This window comes from Heptranchias perlo, chromosome 30 (assembly GCF_035084215.1).
Source record: "Heptranchias perlo isolate sHepPer1 chromosome 30, sHepPer1.hap1, whole genome shotgun sequence".
Lineage (NCBI taxonomy): Eukaryota > Metazoa > Chordata > Chondrichthyes > Hexanchiformes > Hexanchidae > Heptranchias > Heptranchias perlo.
In genome coordinates this window covers 6,479,035-6,497,087 of record NC_090354.1, presented here as the reverse complement: position 1 = coordinate 6,497,087, position 18,053 = coordinate 6,479,035, and the positions used below count along the sequence as shown (strand labels likewise).

Sequence of the window (18,053 nt, the reverse complement as noted above, 5' to 3'; positions counted from 1 at the left end):
TCAGAGGGGAGCTGAGGAGAATTTTTTTCACCCAGAGGGTGGTGGTGTCTGGAACTCACTGCCTGAAAGGGTGGTAGAGGCAGAAACCCTCAACTCATTTAAAAAGTACTTGGATGTGCACTTGAAGTGCCGTAACCTACAGGGCTACGGACCAAGTGCTGGAAAGTGGGATTAGGCTGGATAGCTCTTTTTTAGCCGGCACAGACACGATGGGCTGAATGGCCTCCTGCTGTGCCATAAATTTCTATGATTCTATAAACTGAGGAAGGTAGGATAATATCTCATCAAACTTGCAATGATCAAAAGCAACTTTATGTACGTTTAAAACTAAAAATTAAACAAATTCACTTATTTGAATTCATGTTATTCCTAATTCTTAAAAAAAATTCTGACCAATAATTTTGCCAGCATTTAGAAAGTTTGACAGAACCAGACACGTTATTTTATCTTGATTCGCTCCATTGTTTATGCAGGAACCAGTGTCATATGACTGGAACAGTCTGTGTAACAGAGACTATTCCTCACCATATACATCTAAAGCTGTATTTACCGGTTATTAAAAATATATAATTCACAAACCATGGCAATATTCCTTCTTCAGTTCTCACAGAGCAGGTGTAGAAGGTGCACAGCTCAGTGTCTTGGCCAATATTTATCTCTCAACTAACAACACTTTGTGGGATCTTGCTGTGCACAAATTGGCTGCCGCATTTTATATCAGTGGCTGCACTTCAAAAACCACTTTATCGGCTGTAAAACGCTTTGGGACGTCGTGAGGTCGTAAACGACACCATATAAATGTAAGACTTTCTTTTCTTTTTTGCCAAATTTTGGCAAATTCTTTTCCATGAAGACTCTGTCCTTTAACGACGACATGTTGTCCAGGCAGTCTGAGATTCCCAGATTCAGTGAGGTGTTACGTACGTCTCCAGTGACAGGACTGGGGCCATTATCCCTCTGTAACCAGCTGCTCACGCTGCATTCCAGACAGAGGAATCTCAAATCCAAGCAGCATTCCTTTCAAGATAAAGAAGAAGAAGAAGAAGAAGAAGAAGAACAACAACAACAACAACTCGCATTTATATAGAGCCTTTAACGTACTGAAACGTTCCATTCGCTTCACAGGAGCGATTTTCAAACAAAATTTGACACCGAGCCACATAAGGAGTTATTCGGACAGGTGACCAAAAGCTTGGTCGAAGAGTTAGGTTTTAAGGAGCGTCTTATCGAGGAGAGAGAGGTAGAGAGGCGGAGAGGTGTATGAAGAGAATTCCAGAGCTTAGGGCCTCGGCAGCTGAAGGCACGGCCGCCAATGGTGGAGCGATTAAAATCAGGGCTGTGCATAAGGCAAGAATTGGAGGAGCACAGAGATCTTGGAGGGTTGTAGGGCTGGAGGAGGTTACAGAGATAGGGAGGGGCGAGGCCATGGAGGGATTTGAAAACAAGGATGAGAGTTTTAAAATTGAGGCGTTCCCAGACCGAGAGCCAATGCAGGTCAGCGAGCACAGGGGTGATGGGTGAACGGGACTTGGTGCAAGTTAGGAATCAGGTGGCAGAGTTTTGGATGAGCTCAAGTTTATGGAGGGTGGGAGATTGGAGGCCGGTCAGGAGAGCATTTACACACTGAGCCACTTGGGGAACCACGAGGCATTTATTCAGCTTTGTACACTTAACCTTTCTCCAGGTTGCAACTTTCAAAGGAGATACCAGCGTCATTCCACTCCCTGTCATTGACAAGTGATGATTAACAATCGTGTAATTCTCAATGCAAGCTTATTGAAAACTAATGAGCAATGGATTCATTCTCAAGGGGGCTTGCTTTGAGGTAATATCTTACACTGTTTTCAGCTGAAATAATGAGGAATATGGTAAATAATTGGAAAATATGACAGATATGTTCTGGATTCACTGTGCACTCGCATTCAGTCCCCACAAGGGGGAGCTGGAAGCTCACTCCAAAACAGTGACAGCCCAGCTCAGCCTCCAAACAGAATTAAAGATTACATGACTCAGCTTGGTTGTGTTGTGACTGACAGAGCCGAGTATAGCCCTGTGTGGAGAATCTCTGATTAGAGTATTTGAACTTTACAAACATGGCACTGAAAACGTGATCTTGCAAAAGTGCTTGTTGGACCTGCCAGGTACTAAGCTCCATTACACTGTGTGTCTGAGAGCTCCTCCCAGCTGAGGGGGTGTAGCTCAGTGGCAGAGCATTTGATTGCAAAATAAGATATTTCTGGTTTAAAATCAGCTGTGTCCCGCTCCTTTTTAAAATTTTCCCTGTTGGAAGTCACACAGTAAGTCTGCCATGCCTGCAGGACAGCATTGTTGTTTACTTGTTAGTTCTATCTGCAGCCAAGTGTGGTGCAAACTGCATTCATGCCACATGTGATAGTCATACTGCTCCAGCTGGGAGTGGTGGCCATTTGTTTTGGTGGGTGCAACAAATCTTGATAAGTACACATTACCTGCTCAATTTCTTTGGTTCGGATGAGCATGCATGTTGTCATGTGGGTGTAGCTCACTGGTGATGTAGTGGTAGATTATAGATTAAGGTAGATGTGGTTCAAATCTAGATGCCCACTTTGCTTAAATGCTATCCCACCACTGTGGGACAGTTAATGGCTTACTCTCCCTGTTGTTTGGTGACTTTAGTTAAGAACTCTTTCTGTTATGCAACCTGCAACTGAATCAGTTGACTTGACACATCATAAGTTGCTTTGTGCACTAGCTTTGCCTACGGCTATCTGGATGATTATTTATTATATTGATGCTATATTCAGTATACTTATGTATATGGCACTGATAGCATGATTTTTCAAAACTTTAAACCTGGCGTTGCTTGTGTTGACTGCAAGTATGTAAAAAGGGTGGGGGCATAGCACAGTGACAGAGCATTTGACTGCAGCTGAAAAAATCTCTGGGTGAAATTCAAGGGGTCATTTGGTTGCTGCTTCGAGTACAGTTTTCTGTGGTAAGCATGTGTTCCATGAAGATTGGTGACAAGGCTTTCCATGTTGGGTTGTGCATCACATCTGTACACAATAGTGTTACTCAATCCACTCATACAATATTTCTGATAGTCCGAGTTATTTGTCTCCCAGAATATCTTTTGCAGATTTGTTTCAGTTTGGTCCAATCAAGGGTGATGACTGTCAGGTACGGAGCTCCGTTACCTTGTGTGTCCATGACAAAGCTACTAATGTGGGGGTATAGCTCAGTGGTAGAGCATTTGACTGCAGATCAAGAGGTCTCTGGTTCAAATCCAGATACCCTCTCTCCTTTTATGAGTGCTTCCTGTTGGGAATCACACAGTCAGTCTCCCTTCCCTGCAAGTGCAGCATTGTTGTTTAATGTCAGTTATGCCTGTTACCAATCATGGGGAAAACTACATTCATGCCACATGTGATAGACATGCTGCTCCAGCTGGGAGCAGTGGCTATTTGTTTTGATGGGTCTTACAAGCATAGATAGGTAAACAATACTTGGATCAATTTCATTAATTCTGATGCATTTCTTTATAGCCGTCTGGGTATAGCTTTGTAACAGAGCATCTGACTGTAGATTACAAGGTCTCACGTTCAAATCCAGTTGTCTACTTTGCTTAAATGCCATTTTGCTGCTGTCGTGGTCCAATTAATGGCTTATTCTCCATGTTGTGCATTGTTTGAACCACTTCTGTTGTGCAACCTCTAACTGAATCTGTTAACTTGACAGATGTTACAGTTGCTTCACACACTAGCTCCTCCTGCAGCTAGCTGGAAGGTTATTTGTTATATTGATGCTGTATTCTGTTCAGGAGGTATATGGAGGGAATTCCAGAGCTTAGGGCCTAGGCAGCTGAAGGCACGGCCGCCAATGGTGGAGCGATTAAAATCAGGGATGCGCAAAAGTTAAGAATTGGAGGAGCACAGAGATCTCGGAGGGTTGTAGGGCTGGAGGAGGTTACAGAGATAGGGAGGGCCGAGGCCATGGAGGCATTTGAAAACAAAGATGAGAGTTTTAAAATCGAGGCATTTAGTGACCGAAAACCAATGTCGGTCAGCGAGAACAGGGGTGATGGGTGAATGGGACTTGGTGCAAGTTAGGATATGGGTAGCAGAGATTTGGATGAGCTCAAGTTTATAGAGGGTGGGAGATTGGAGGCCGGCCAGGAGAGCATTTACACACTGAGCCATTTGGGGAACCACGAGGCATTTATTCAGCTTTGTACACTTTACTTTTCTCCAGATTGCAACTTTCAAAGGAGATACCAGCGTCATTCCACTCCCTGTCATTGACAAGTGATGATTAACAATCGTGTAATTCTCAATGCAAGCTTATTGAAAACTAATGAGCAATGGATTAATTCTCAAGGGGGCTTGCTTTGAGGTAATATCTTACACTGTTTTCAGCTGAAATAATGAGGAATATGGTAAATAATTGGAAAATATGACAGATATGTTCTGGATTCACTGTGCACTAGCATTCAGTCCCCACAAGGGAGAGCTGGAAGCTCACTCCAAAACAGTGACAGCCCAGCTCAGCCTCCAAACAGAATTAAAGATTACATGACTCAGCTTGGTTGTGTTGTGACTGACAGAGCCGAGTATAGCCCTGTGTGGAGAATCTCTGATTAGAGTATTTGAACTTTACAAACATGGCACTGAAAACGTGATCTTGCAAAAGTGCTTGTTGGACCTGCCAGGTACTAAGCTTCATTACACTGTGTGTCTGAGAGCTCCTCCCAGCTGTGGGGGTGTAGCTCAGTGGCAGAGCATTTGACTGCAGAATAAGACATTTCTGGTTTAAAATCAGCTGCTTCTCGCTCCTTTTTAAAAATTTCCCTGTTGGAAGTCACACAGTAAGTCTGCCTTGCCTGCAGTGCAGCATTGTTGTTTAGTTGTTAGTTCGATCTGCAGCCAAGTGTGGTGCAAACTGCATTCATGCCACATGTGATAGTCATGCTGCTCCAGCTGGTGGCCATTTCATAGAATCATAGAATCATAGAAGTTACAACATGGAAACAGGCCCTTCGGCCCAACATGTCCATGTCGCCCAGTTTATACCACTAAGCTAGTCCCAATTGCCTGCACTTGGCCCATATCCCTCTATACCCATCTTACCCATTGTTTTGGTGGGTGCAACAAATCTTGATAAGTACACATTACCTGCTCAATTTCTTTGGTTCTGATGAGCATGCATGTTGTCATGTGGGTGTAGCTCACTGGTGGTGTTAATGGTAAACTATAGATCAAGATAGATGTGGTTCAAATCTAGATGCTTAAATGCTATTTCACTGCTGTGGGACAGTTAATGGCTTACTCTCCCTGTTGTTTGGCGACTTTAGTTAAGAACTGTTTCTGTTATGCAACCTGCAACTGAATCTGTTGACTTGACACATCATAAGTTGCTTTGTGCACTAGCTTTGCCTACGGCTATCTGGATGATTATTTATTATATTGAAGCTATATTCAGTACACTTATGTATATGGCACTGATAGCATGATTTTTCAAAACTTTGAACCTGGCGTTGCTTGTGTTGACTGCAAGTATGTAAAAAGGGTGGGGGCAGAGCACAGTGACACAGCATTTGACTGCAGCTGGAGAAATCTCTGGGTGAAATTCAAGGGGTCATTTGGTTGATGCTTCGAGTTCAGTTTTCTGTGGTAAGCATGTGTTCCTTGAAGATTGGTGACAAGGCTTTCCATGTTGGGTTGTGCATCACATCTGTACACAATAGTGTTACTCAATCCACTCATACAATATTTCTGATAGTCCGAGTTATTTGTCTCCCAGAATAACTTTTGCAGATTCGTTTCAGTTTGGTCCAATCAAGGGTGATGACTGTCAGGTACTGAGCTCCGTTACTGTGTGTGTCCATAACAAAGCTACTACTGTGGGGGTATAGCTCAGTGGTAGAGCATTTGACTGCAGATCAAGAGGTCTCTTGTTCAAATCAGGATGCTCCCTCTTCTTTTATGACTGCTTCCTGTTGGGAATCACACAATCAGTCTCCCTTCCCTGCAGGTGCAGCATTGTTGTTTAATGTCAGTTATTTTTTTTTTCAAAAAATATACTTTATTCATAAAATTTGCAGCAGTACATACAATACAGTTGTCATATCACTTTCCAAATGTACACAATACAGATTATACAATTTGCAGGTTACGTCAAGTACAGCTCAATGAACACATTGGACATAATTACAGTTCATGACACTCTAGGGTGTCTCATTGCATCATGCTCAACACGGATTATTGCTTACAGATTCATTTCTGGTCCATTTCAGATTCATTACAGGTACATTACAGCAATTTGAATTTTACTTTCTGCCTGAGGGGGTTTTTCCCTGATTGCAGCCCCTTGGTATACAATGGCGGGAAGGCTCTAAATGGTTGCCTTTCCCCACAGAGCCTTTGCAGCGGCCGCACCCATCCTCAGTGCGTCCCTCAGCACGTAGTCCTGGACCTTGGAATGTGCCAGTCTGCAACACTCGGTCGAGGACAGCTCCTTGTGCTGGAAGACCAGCAAGTTTCGGGCAGACCAAAGGGCGTCTTTCACCGAGTTGATGGTCTTCCAGCAGCAGCCGATGTTCGTCTCAGTGTGCGTCCCCGGGAACAGCCCGTAGAGCACAGAAACCTGTGTTACGGAACTGCTCGGGACGAACCTGGACAGATACCACTGCATCTCTCTCCAGACCTTCTTTGCAAAGGCACATTCCAGAAGGAGATGGGTGACGGTCTCGTCTCCACCGCAGCCTCCTCGGGGACAGCGCGCGGTGGCGCTGAGAGCCCGGGAGTGCATGAAGGATCTGACGGGAAGGGCCCTTCTCACCACCAGCCAAGCTAGGTCTTGGTGCTTGTTTGAAAGCTCTGGCGATGAGGCGTTCTGCCAAATGACATTGACAGTCTGCTCGGGGAACCAACCGACAGGATCCACCATCTCCTTTTCCCGCAGGGTCTCGAGGACGTTACGTGCGGACCACTTGCTGATCGCCTTGTGGTCAAAGGTGTTTTCCTGCACAAACCTTCCCACGAAGGACAGGTGGGGCGGAACGGTCCAACTGGACGGAGCGTTCCGTGGCAGCGTGGCCAGGCCCATCCTTCTCAACACCGGGGACAGGTAGAACCTCAGCACGTAGTGACACTTTGTGTTTGCGTACTGAGGGTCTACGCACAGCTTGATGCAGCCGCACAGAAAGGTGGCCATCAGGATGAGGGCCACGTTGGGCACGCCTTTCCCCCCTTTCTCTGGAGATTTGTACATCGTGACCCTGCGGACACGGTCCATTTTGGATCTCCAGACAAAGTGGAAGATGGCTCGGGTGACTGTCGCGGCGCAGGAGCGAGGTATGGGCCAGACCTGCGCCACGTACAGCAACACCGAGAGCACCTCGCACCTGATGACCAGGTTCTTGCCCACGATCGAGAGGGATCGTTGATCCCACAGTCCCAGTTTCTGCTTAACCTTGGAGATACGCTCCTCCCAGTTTTTGGTGCACGCCCCGGCCCCCCTGAACCAGATCCCCAGCACCTTCAGGTAATCCGACCTGACGGTGAAGGGGACAAAGGATCGGTCGGTCCAGTTCTGTTGTGCAAACAGCAACTGAATCTATTGACTTGACACATGTTACAGATTCTTCACACACTGGCTCCCCCTGCAGCTCTTGCTGCTGGTTGCTTATTGATTATATTGATCCTATATTCTGTATTCTTACATATATGGTACTGATAGCATGATCTTGCAAGACTGCACATTGAACCTGGCGTTGCTTGTGTTGACTGCAAGTATGTAAAGAGGGCAGAGCACAGTGACAGAGCATTTGACTGCAGCTGGAGAAATCTCTTGTTGAAATTCAGGTATCGTTTGACTGATGTTTCCAGTTCGCCTTCTGTGGTGAGCATGTGTTCCTTGAAGCTTGGTGACAAGGCTTTCCATGTTGAGTTGTGCATCACATCTGTACACAATAGTGTTACTGCCTCCACTCATGCAATATTTCTGATAGTCCGAGTTATTTGTCTCCCAGAATAACTGTTGCATCTTCCTTTCAGGTTGGTCCTATGAAGGTTGATGACTGTCAGCTACTGAGCTCCGTTACCTTGTGTGTCCAAAAAACTGCTACAAATGTGGGGATGCAGCTCAGTGGTAGAACATTTGATTATAATACCAAGAGGTCTCTGGGTCAAGTCCAGTTCCTCTGCTCAACTTTTTTTTAAAGTTCTTCCTGTTGGCAGTCACACAGTAAGTCTACCTACCCTGCAGGTGCAGCATTGTTGTTCAATTGTCAGTTATGTCTGTAGCCACTCATGGGGCAAACTACATTCATGCCACATGTGATAGTCATGCTGCTCCAGCTGGGAGTGGTGGCAAGATGTTTTGGTGGGTCCCACACGTGCTGATAAGTAAACATCACCTGGGTCAATTTAATTATTTCTGATGAAATTTTGTGCAAGCATGTGGGTATAGCTCAGTGGTAGAGCATTTGACTGCAGATCAAGAGGTCCCTGGTTCAAATCCAGGTGCCCACTTTGTTGAAATGCTGTTTTGCCCCTGTTGTGGTCCAATTAATGGCTTATTCTCCTTGTGGCACATTGTTTGGAGACTTTCGTTAAGAACCACTTCTGTTGTGCAACCTGCAACTCAGTCTGTTGACCTGACCCATCATACAGTTGCAACACTTGCCTATGGCTATCTGGATGATTATTTATTATCTTGATCCTATATTCTGTACACTTACGTTTATGGCACTGACAGCATGATCTTGCAAAACTGCGCATTGAACCTGGCGTTGCTTGTGTTGACTGCAAGTATGTAAAGAGGGTGTGGGCAGAGCACAGTGACAGAGCATTTGACTGCAGCTGGAGAAATCTCTTGTTGAAATTCAAATATTGTTTGGGAGATGCTTCTCGTCCGGCGTTCTTTGGTGAGCATGTGTTCCTTGAAGCTTGGTGACAAGGCTTTCCATGTTGGGTTGTGCATCACATCTGTACACAATAGTGTTACTCAATCCACTCATGCAATTTTTCTGATAGTCTGAGTTATTTGTCTCCGAGAATAAACTTTGCAGATTCGTTTCAGGTTAGTGCTGTCAAGGTTGATGGCTGTCAGGTACTGAGCTCCGTTACCTTGTGTGTCCATGACAAAACTATAGATGTGGGGGTGTAGCTCAGCGGTAGAGCATTTGACTGCAGATCAAGAGGTCTCTGGTTCAAATCCAGATGCCCCCTCCCCTTTTATGAGTACTTCCTGTTGGGAGTCACACAGTCAGTCTGCCTTCCCTGCAGGTGCAGCATTGTTGTTTAATTGTCAGTTATGTCTGTTACCAATCATGGGGCAAACTACATTCATGCCACATGTGATAGTCATGCTACTCCCGTTGAGAGCGGTACCTTGCATGTCCAAGAGATTGTTACAAAAGTAGGGTGTAGCTCAGTGGTAGGTCCTACAAATGTTGATAAGTAAACATTACCTGGATCAATTTGTTTGATTCTGATGAGGCTGTGGCTAACCATCTGTGTGTGTGGCTGAGTGGTCGAGTATTTGACGACATAGTTAAGCGATTCCTTGTTCAAATCCACGTGCCCCTTTTGCTGAAGCGCCATGTCACTGTTGTTGTGGTGAAGCTGATGGCTTACTCCCTCTGTTGCACACTCTTTGGTGACTTTAGTTAAGAACCAATTCTGTTTTGCAACCAGCAACTGGATGTATTGACTTGACACATGTTCCAGTTACTTCGTACACTAGGTCCCTCTGCAGCTCATGCCTACGGCTAGCTGGAAGATTATTTGTTATACTAATGCTATATTCTGTACACTTACATATATGGCACTGATAGTACAATTTTGCAAGACTGCACATTGAACCTGGCATTGCTTGTGTTGACTGCAAGTTTCTAAAGAGGTGGGGGAATTGCACAGTGACAGAGCATTGTCTGCAAATGGAGAAATCACTGGTTGAAATTCAGGTGTTGTTTGCGTGATGTTTCTAGTCCAGTGTTCTGTGCTCCACATGTGATCCTTGGTGCTTGGTGACAAAGCTTTCCATGTTGGGTTGTACAACATATCTGTACATAACAGTGTTACTCAATCCACTCATGCAATATTTCTGATAGTCCGAGTTATTTGGGTCCCAGAATAACTGTTGCAGTTTTGTTTCAGGTTGGTCCGATCAAGGTTGATAACTGTCAGGTACTGAGCTCCGTTACATTGCATGTCTAAGAGATTGTTACAAAAGTAGGGTGTAGCTCAGTGGTTGAGCATTTGCCTGATAGACTGAAGCGGTCTGTGGTTCAAATTCAGATGCCCCCTCCCCTTTCATAAGTGTTTCCTGTTGTGAATCACAGTCAGTCTGCCTTCCCTGCAGCTCAGCATTGTTGTTTAATTGTCAGTTATGTATGTAGCCACTCCTGGAGCAAACTACATTCATGACACATGTGATTGTCATGTTACTCCAGCTAGGAATGGTGGCTATTTGATTTGTGGGTTCAACAAGCATTGATAAGTAAACATTACCTGGGTCAATTTCTTTGATTCTGATGTGCTATTAGCAACTGTGTGGATTTGGCTCAGTGGTAGAGCATTTGATTGCAGATCAGGTGGTCCCTCGTTCAAATCTAGGTGCCCGCTTTACATAATTACAATTTCACTGCTGTGCTGGTATCGTTAATAGTTTGCATTTGCTTTGTGTATTGTTTGGAGAATTTAGTTGTATAATCTGGAAATGCACGATATTGGTGTTGCACTTGCTTTGCACACCAGCTCCCCTTGCTGCTGGTTGCTTATTGATTATATTGATCCCATATTCTGTACTCTTAAATATATGGTACTGATAGCATGATCTTGCAAGACTCAACATTGAACCTGGCATTGCTTGTGTTGACTGCAAGTGTCTAAAGAGGTGGGGACAGATCACAGTGACACATTTGACTGCAACTGGAGAAAACTCTTGTTGAATTTCAGGTATCTTTTGAGTGATACTTCCAGTTCGCCTTCTTTGGTAAGCATGTGTTCCTTGAAGATTCCTTGTGATGTTTCTAGTTCGGTGTTCTGTGGTAAACATGTGATCCTTGGTGCTTGGTGACAAAGCTTTCCATGTTGGGTTGTACAACATATCTGTACATAATAGTGTTACTCAATCCACTCATGCAATATTTCTGATAGTCCGAGTTATTTGTCTCCAAGAATAACTGGTGCAGTTTCGTTTCAGGTTGGTCCTATCAAGGTTGATGACTGTCAGGTACTGAGCTCCGTTACCTTGTGCGTCTGCAACATTGCTCCAGCTGTGTGGGTGTAGCTCAGTGTTGGAGCATATAAGTCTAGTTTCAAGCAATCTCTTGTTCAAATCCACTTGCTGACTTTGCTGAAATGCCGTTTCACTGCTGTTGTGGTACAGTTAATGCCTTACTTGCATTGTTTGGAGACTTTAGTTAAGAGCTGCTTTTGTTGTGCAACCTGTAACTGAATCTGTTAACTTGACAGATGTTCCAGTTGCTTCACACACTAGCTCCTCCTGCAGCTAGCTGAAAGGTTATTCATTATATTGATGCTGTATTCTGTACAGGAGGTATATGGAGGGAATTCCAGAGCTTAGGGCCTAGGCAGCTGTAGGCATGGTCGCCAATGGTGGAGTGATTAAAATCAGGGATGCGCAAAAGGCAAGAATTGGAGGAGCTCAGAGATCTCGGAGGGTTGTAGGGCTGGAGGAGGTTACAGAGATAGGGAGGGGCGAGGCCATGGAGGCATTTGAAAACAAAGAAGAGAGTTTTAAAATCGAGGGTTCCTGGGATTGAGAACCAATGTAGGTCAGTGAGAACAGGGGTGATGGGTGAACGGGACTTGGTGCATGTTAGGATATGGGTAGCAGAGCTTTGGATGAACTCAAGTTTATAGAGGGTGGGAGATTGGAGGCCGGCCAGGAGAGCATTTACACACTGAGCCACTTGGGGAACCACGAGGCATTTATTCAGCTTTGTACACTTTACTTTTCTCCAGATTGCAACTTTCAAAGGAGATACCAGCGTCATTCCACTCCCTGTCATTGACAAGTGATGATTAACAATCGTGAAATTCTCAATGCAAGCTTATTGAAAACTAATGAGCAATGGATTAATTCTCAAGGGGGCTTGCTTTGAGGTAATATCTTTATACTGTTTTCAGCTGAAATAATGAGGAATATGGTAAATAATTGGAAAATATGACAGATATGTTCTGGATTCACTGTGCACTCGCATTCAGTCCCCACAAGGGGGTGCTGGAAGCTCACTCCAAAACAGTGACAGCCCAGCTCAGCCTCCGAACAGAATTAAAGATTACATGACTCAGCTTGGTTGTGTTGTGACTGACAGAGCCGAGTATAGCCCTGTGTGCAGAATCTCTGATTAGAGTATTTGAACTTTACAAACATGGCACTGAAAACGTGATCTTGCAAAACTGCATTTTGAACCTGCCAGGCACTGAGCTCTGTTACTCTGTGTGTCCATGACCAGTTCACAGATGTGGGGGTGTAGTTCAGTGGTGGAGCATTTGATTGCATATTAAGAGGTCTCTAGTTCAAATCCAGATACCCGCTTCCCCTTTTATGAGTGCTTCCTGTTGGGAGTCACACAGCAAGTCGGCGTTCCCTGCAAGTGCAGCATTGTTGTTTAATTGTCAGGTTTTTTTCAATAAAATTTGTAGCAATAAACATACAATACAGTTGTCATATCACATTCCAAACATACACAATACAAATTATACAATTTGCAGGTTACATCAAGTACAGTTCAGTGAATACATTGTGCATAATTACAGTTTGTCACACTCTGGGGTGTCTCATTGCATTATACTCAATACAGATTATTGCTTACAGATTCATTACAGGTACATTACAGCAATTTGAATTTTACATTCTGCCCGAGGGGGGTTTTCCCTGATTGCAGCCCCTCGGTATACAATGGCGGGAAGGCTCTAAACTGTTGCCTTTCCCCACAGAGCCTTTGCGGCGGCCGCACGCAGCCTCAGTGCATCCCTGAGCACGTAGTCCTGGACTTTGGAATGTGCCAGTCTGCAACACTCGGTCGAGGACAGTTCCTTGCACTGAAAGACCAGCAAGTTTCGGGCAGACCAAAGGGCGTCTTTCACCGAGTTGATGGTCTTCCAGCAGCAGTTGATGTCTGTCTCGGTGTGCGTCCCCGGGAACAGCCCGTAGAGCACAGAATCCTGTGTTACGGAACTGCTCGGGACGAACCTGGACAGATACCATTGCATCTCTCTCCAGACCTTCTTTCCAAAGGCACATTCCAGAAGGAGATGGCTGACGGTCTCGTCTCCACCGCAGCCTCCTCTGGGACAGCGTGCGGTGGCGCTGAGAGTCCGGGAGTGCATGAAGGATCTGACGGGAAGGGCCCTTCTCACCACCAGCCAAGCTAGGTCTTGGTGCTTGTTTGAAAGCTCTGGCGATGAGGCATTCTGCCAAATGACATTGACAGTCTGCTCGGGGAACCAACCGACAGGATCCATCGTCTCTTTTTCCCGCAGGGTCTCGAGGACGTTGTGTGCGGACCACTTGCTGATCGCCTTGTGGTCAAAGGTGTTTTTCTACACAAACCTTTCCACGAAGGACAGGTGGGGCGGAACGGTCCAACTGGACGGAGCGTTCCGTGGCAGCGTGGCCAGGCCCATCCTTCGCAACACCCGGGATAGGTAGAACCTCAGCACGTAGTGACACTCTGTGTTTGCGTACTGAGGGTCTATGCACAGCTTGATGCAGCCGCACACAAAGGTGGCCATCAGGATGAGGGGCACGTTGGGCACGCCTTTCCCCCCTTTCTCCAGAGATTTGTACATCGTGTCCCTGCGGACACGGTCCATTTTTGATCTCCAGATAAAGCGGAAGATGGCTCGGGTGACTGTCACGGCGCAGGAGCGAGGTATGGGCCAGACCTGTGCCAAGTACAGCAACACCGAGAGCACCTCGCACCTGATGACGAGGTTATGTCTGTAGCCACTCATGGGGCAAACTACATTCTTGCCACATGCGATTGTCATGCTGCTCCAGCTGCGAGTGGTGGCTACATGTTTTGGTGGGTCCGACATGTGTTGATAAGTAAATATTACCTGGGCCAATTTCTTTAATTCTGTTGAGAGTCTGTGCCTGTTATGTGGGTATAGCTCAGTGGTAGAGCATTTGACTATAGATTAAGCACTCCTTGGTTCAAATCCAGGTGCCCACTTGGCTTAAATGCTATTTTGCTGCTGTTGTGGTCCAATTAATGGCTTATTCTCCTTGTTGCACATTGTTTGGAGACTTGAGTTAAGAACCACTTCTGTTGTGCAACCTGCAACTCAGTCTGTTGACCTGACCCATCATTCAGTTGCTTTCCACAGTTGCAACTCTTGCCTATGGCTCTCTGAATGCTTATTTATTATATTGATCCTATATTCTGTACACGTATGTTTATGGCACTGATAGCATGATCTTGCAGAACTCCACATTGAACCTGGCGTTGCTTGTGTTGACTGCAAGTATGTAAAGAGGGTGTGGGCAGAGCACAGTGACAGAGCATTTGACTGCAGCTGGAGAAATCTCTTGTTGAAATTCAGGTATCGTTTGGGAGATGCTTCGAGTTCAGCGTTCTTTGGTGAGCATGTGTTCCTTGAAGCTTGGTGACAAGGCTTTCCATGTTGGGTTGTGCATCACATCTGTACACAATAGTGTTACTGCCTCCACTCATACAATATTTCTGATAGTCCGAGTTATTTGTCTCCCAGAATAACTTTTGCAGATTCATTTCAGGTTGGTCCGATCAAGGCTGATGACTGTCAGGTGCTGAGGTCCGTTTCCTTGTGTGTCCACGACAAGTTCACAGATGTGCGGGTGTGGCTGTGGTGGAGCATTTGATTGTAGATTAAGAGGTCGCTGGTTCAAATCCAGATACCCTTCTCCATTTATAAGTGCTTCCTGTTGGAAATCACACAGTAAGTTGGCCTTCCCTGCAAGTGCAGCATTGTTGTTTAATTGTCAGTTATGTCTGCAGCCACTCGTGGGGCAAACAACATTAATGCCACATGTGATAGTCATGCAGCTCCAGCTGGGAGTGTTGGCGACACATTTTGGTGGGTCCTGGACACGTTGATAAGTAAACAATGACTGGATCAATTTGATTCTGATGAAATTGTGTATAGGCATGTGGGTATAGCTCAGTGGTAGAGCATTTGACTGCAGATCAAGAGGTCCCTGGTTCAAATCCAGGTGCCCACTTTGCTGAAAGGCTGTTGTGGTCCAATTGATGGCTTTGTCTCTTTGTTGCACATTATTTGGAGACTTTAGTTCAGAACCACTCTGTGGTTTAACCTGGAACTTGATCCATTGCACAGTTGCAACTCTTGCCTTTGGCTACCTGCGTGATTATTTATTATATTGATCCTATATTCTGTGCACTTATGTTTATGGCACTGATAGCATGATCTTGCAGAACTCCACATTGAACCTGGCGTTGCTTGTGTTGACTGCAAGTATGTAAAGAGGGTGGGGGCAGAGCACAGTGACAGAGCATTTGACTGCAGCTGGAGAAATCTCTTGTTGAAATTCAGGTATCGTTTGGGAGATGCTTCTAGTTCGCCTTCTTTGGCAATCGTATGTTCCTTGAAGCTTGGTGACAAGGCTTTCCATGTTGGGTTGTGCATCATATCTGTACACAATAGTGCTACTGCCTCCACTCATGCAATATTTCTGATGGTCCGAGTTATTTGTCTCCCAGAATAACTTTTGCAGATTCGTTTCAGATTGGTCCTATGAAGGTTGATGCCTGCCAGGTACTGAGCTCCGTTACCTTGTGTGTCCATGCCAAGGCTACAGATGTGGGGGTGTAGCTCAATGGTAGAGCATTTGCTTGCTAATCAAGTGGTTTTTGCTTCAAATCCAGATGCCCCCTCTCCTTTTATGAGTGCATTCTGTTGGGAGTCACACAGTCAGTCTGCCTTCCCTTCAGGTGCAGCATTGTTGTTTAATTGTCAGTTGTGTCTGTAGCCATTCATGGTACAAACTACATTCATGCCACATGTGATAGTCATGCTATTCAAACTAGGAGCGGTGGTGATTTGTTTTGGTGGGTCCGACAAACGTTGATAAGTAAACATTACCTGGGTCAATTTCTTTTATTCTGATATAGTTCAAGCAATTGTGTGGGTATTGCTCAGTGGTGGAGCATTTGATTGCAGATCAAGTTGTCCCTGGTTTCAAATCCAAGTGCCCTCTTGACTTAATTACAATTTCACTGCCGTGTTAGTATAGTTAATGGTTTACACTCCACATTGTATATTGTTTGGCAACTTTAGTTGTATAATCTGCAAATGCACGCATTGGTGTTGCACTTGCTTTGTACACTAGCTCCCCCATCACATCTGGAAGATTATTTATTATATTGATGCTATGTTCTGTACACTTACGTATATGTTACCGGTAGCATGATCTTGCAAGACTGCACATTGATCCTGGCGTTGCTAGTGTTGACTGCAAGTATCTAAAGAGGTGGGACAGAGCACAGTGACAGAGCATTCGACTGCAGCTGGAGAAATCTCTTGTTGTAATTCAGGTATCATTTGGGAGATTCTTCTAGTTCGCCTTCTTTGGTGAGCATGTGTTCCTTGAAGATTGGTGACAAGGCTTTCCATGTTGTGTTGTGCATCACATCTGTAAATTATAGTGTTACTCAATCCACTCATGCAATATTTCTGATAGTCCGAGTTATTTGTCTCCCAGAATAACTTTTGCAGATTCGTTTCAGGTTGGTCCGATCAAGGGTGATGACTGCCAGGTACTGAGCTCCATTAACTTGTGTGTCCATGAAATGCTCACAAATGTGATGGTGTAGCTCAGTGGTAGAGCTTTTCAGTGCAGATCAAGCAGTCTCTGTTTCCAATCCAGTCATTCCCCTCTCCTTTTTTACATGGCTCAATTTCTTTAATTCTGTTCAGGTTGTATGCAGCCATGTGGGTATAGTTCAGTGTTGGAGCATTTGCCTGCAGAACAAGAGGTCTCTGGTTTAAATCCAGTTACCCCCCTCAACTTTTTTTTTAAGTACTTCCTGTTGGCAGTCAGACAGTAAGTCTACCTACCCTGCAGGTGCAGCATTGTTGTTTAATTGTCAGTTATGTTTGTAGCCACTGATGGGGCAAACTACATTCATGCCACATGTGATGGTCATGCTGCTCCAGCTGGGAGCGGTGGCTATATGTTTTGGTGGGTCCGACACGGATTGATAAGTAAACATTACCTGGGTCAATTTCTTTAAATCTGATGGGGTTATGGGCAGTCATGTGGGTATAGCTCAGTGGTAGAGCATTTGACTGCAGATCAAGAGGTCCCTGGTTCAAATCCAGGTGCCCACTTAGTTTAAAAGCTATTTTGCTGCTGTTGTGGTCCAATTAATGGCTTATTCTCCTTGTGACACATTGTTTGGAGACTTTTGTTGAGAACCACTTCTGTTGTGCAACCTGCAACTCAGTCTGTTGACCTGACACATCATACAGTTGCTTTGCGCAGTTGCAACACTTGCCTATGGCTATCTGAATGATTATTTATTATATTGATCCTATATTCTGTACACTTATGTTTATGGCACTGACAGCATGATCTTGCAAAACTCCACATGGAACCTGGCGTTGCTTGTGTTGACTGCAAGTATGTAAAGAGGGTGGGGGCAGAGCACAGTGACAGAGCATTTGACTGCTGCTGAAGAAATCTCTTGTTGAAATTCAGGTATCATTTGGGAGATTCTTCTAGTTCGGCGTTCTTTGGTAAGCATGTGTTCCTTGAAGATTGGTGACAAGGCTTTCCATGTTGGGTTGTGCATCACATCTGTACACAATAGTGTTACTGCCTCCACTCCTGCAATATTTCTGATAGTCCGAGTTATTTGTCTCCCAGAATAACTTTTGCAGATTCGTTTCAGGTTGGTCTGATCAAGGTTGATGACTGTCAGGTACTGAGCTCTGTCACCTTATGTGTCTACAAGGAAGCTCCAGATGTGGGGGTGTAGCTTAGTGGTGGGGTATTTAACTACAGATCAAGAGGTTTTTGGTTCAAATCCAGAT

The 18,053-nt window shown here is 45.0% G+C and overlaps 7 non-coding genes across 7 annotated transcripts; all 7 read left to right on the top strand.

Moving 5' to 3' along the window:
• Positions 1-3,206: 3,206 nt before the first annotated feature.
• trnac-gca (transfer RNA cysteine (anticodon GCA)) lies at positions 3,207-3,278 on the top strand. Its single transcript has one exon. It is a non-coding gene; the product is annotated as a tRNA-Cys (tRNA).
• A 2,602-nt stretch (positions 3,279-5,880) lies between these two features.
• On the top strand, positions 5,881-5,952 carry trnac-gca (transfer RNA cysteine (anticodon GCA)). The gene has a single exon. It is a non-coding gene; the product is annotated as a tRNA-Cys (tRNA).
• A 2,486-nt stretch (positions 5,953-8,438) lies between these two features.
• Positions 8,439-8,510, top strand: trnac-gca (transfer RNA cysteine (anticodon GCA)). The gene has a single exon. It is a non-coding gene; the product is annotated as a tRNA-Cys (tRNA).
• Positions 8,511-9,137: 627 nt separating this feature from the next.
• Positions 9,138-9,209, top strand: trnac-gca (transfer RNA cysteine (anticodon GCA)). The gene has a single exon. It is a non-coding gene; the product is annotated as a tRNA-Cys (tRNA).
• A 4,910-nt stretch (positions 9,210-14,119) lies between these two features.
• trnay-aua (transfer RNA tyrosine (anticodon AUA)) lies at positions 14,120-14,191 on the top strand. The gene has a single exon. It is a non-coding gene; the product is annotated as a tRNA-Tyr (tRNA).
• A 956-nt stretch (positions 14,192-15,147) lies between these two features.
• On the top strand, positions 15,148-15,219 carry trnac-gca (transfer RNA cysteine (anticodon GCA)). Its single transcript has one exon. It is a non-coding gene; the product is annotated as a tRNA-Cys (tRNA).
• Positions 15,220-17,276: 2,057 nt separating this feature from the next.
• On the top strand, positions 17,277-17,348 carry trnac-gca (transfer RNA cysteine (anticodon GCA)). The gene has a single exon. It is a non-coding gene; the product is annotated as a tRNA-Cys (tRNA).
• The last annotated feature ends 705 nt before the right edge of the window (positions 17,349-18,053 follow it).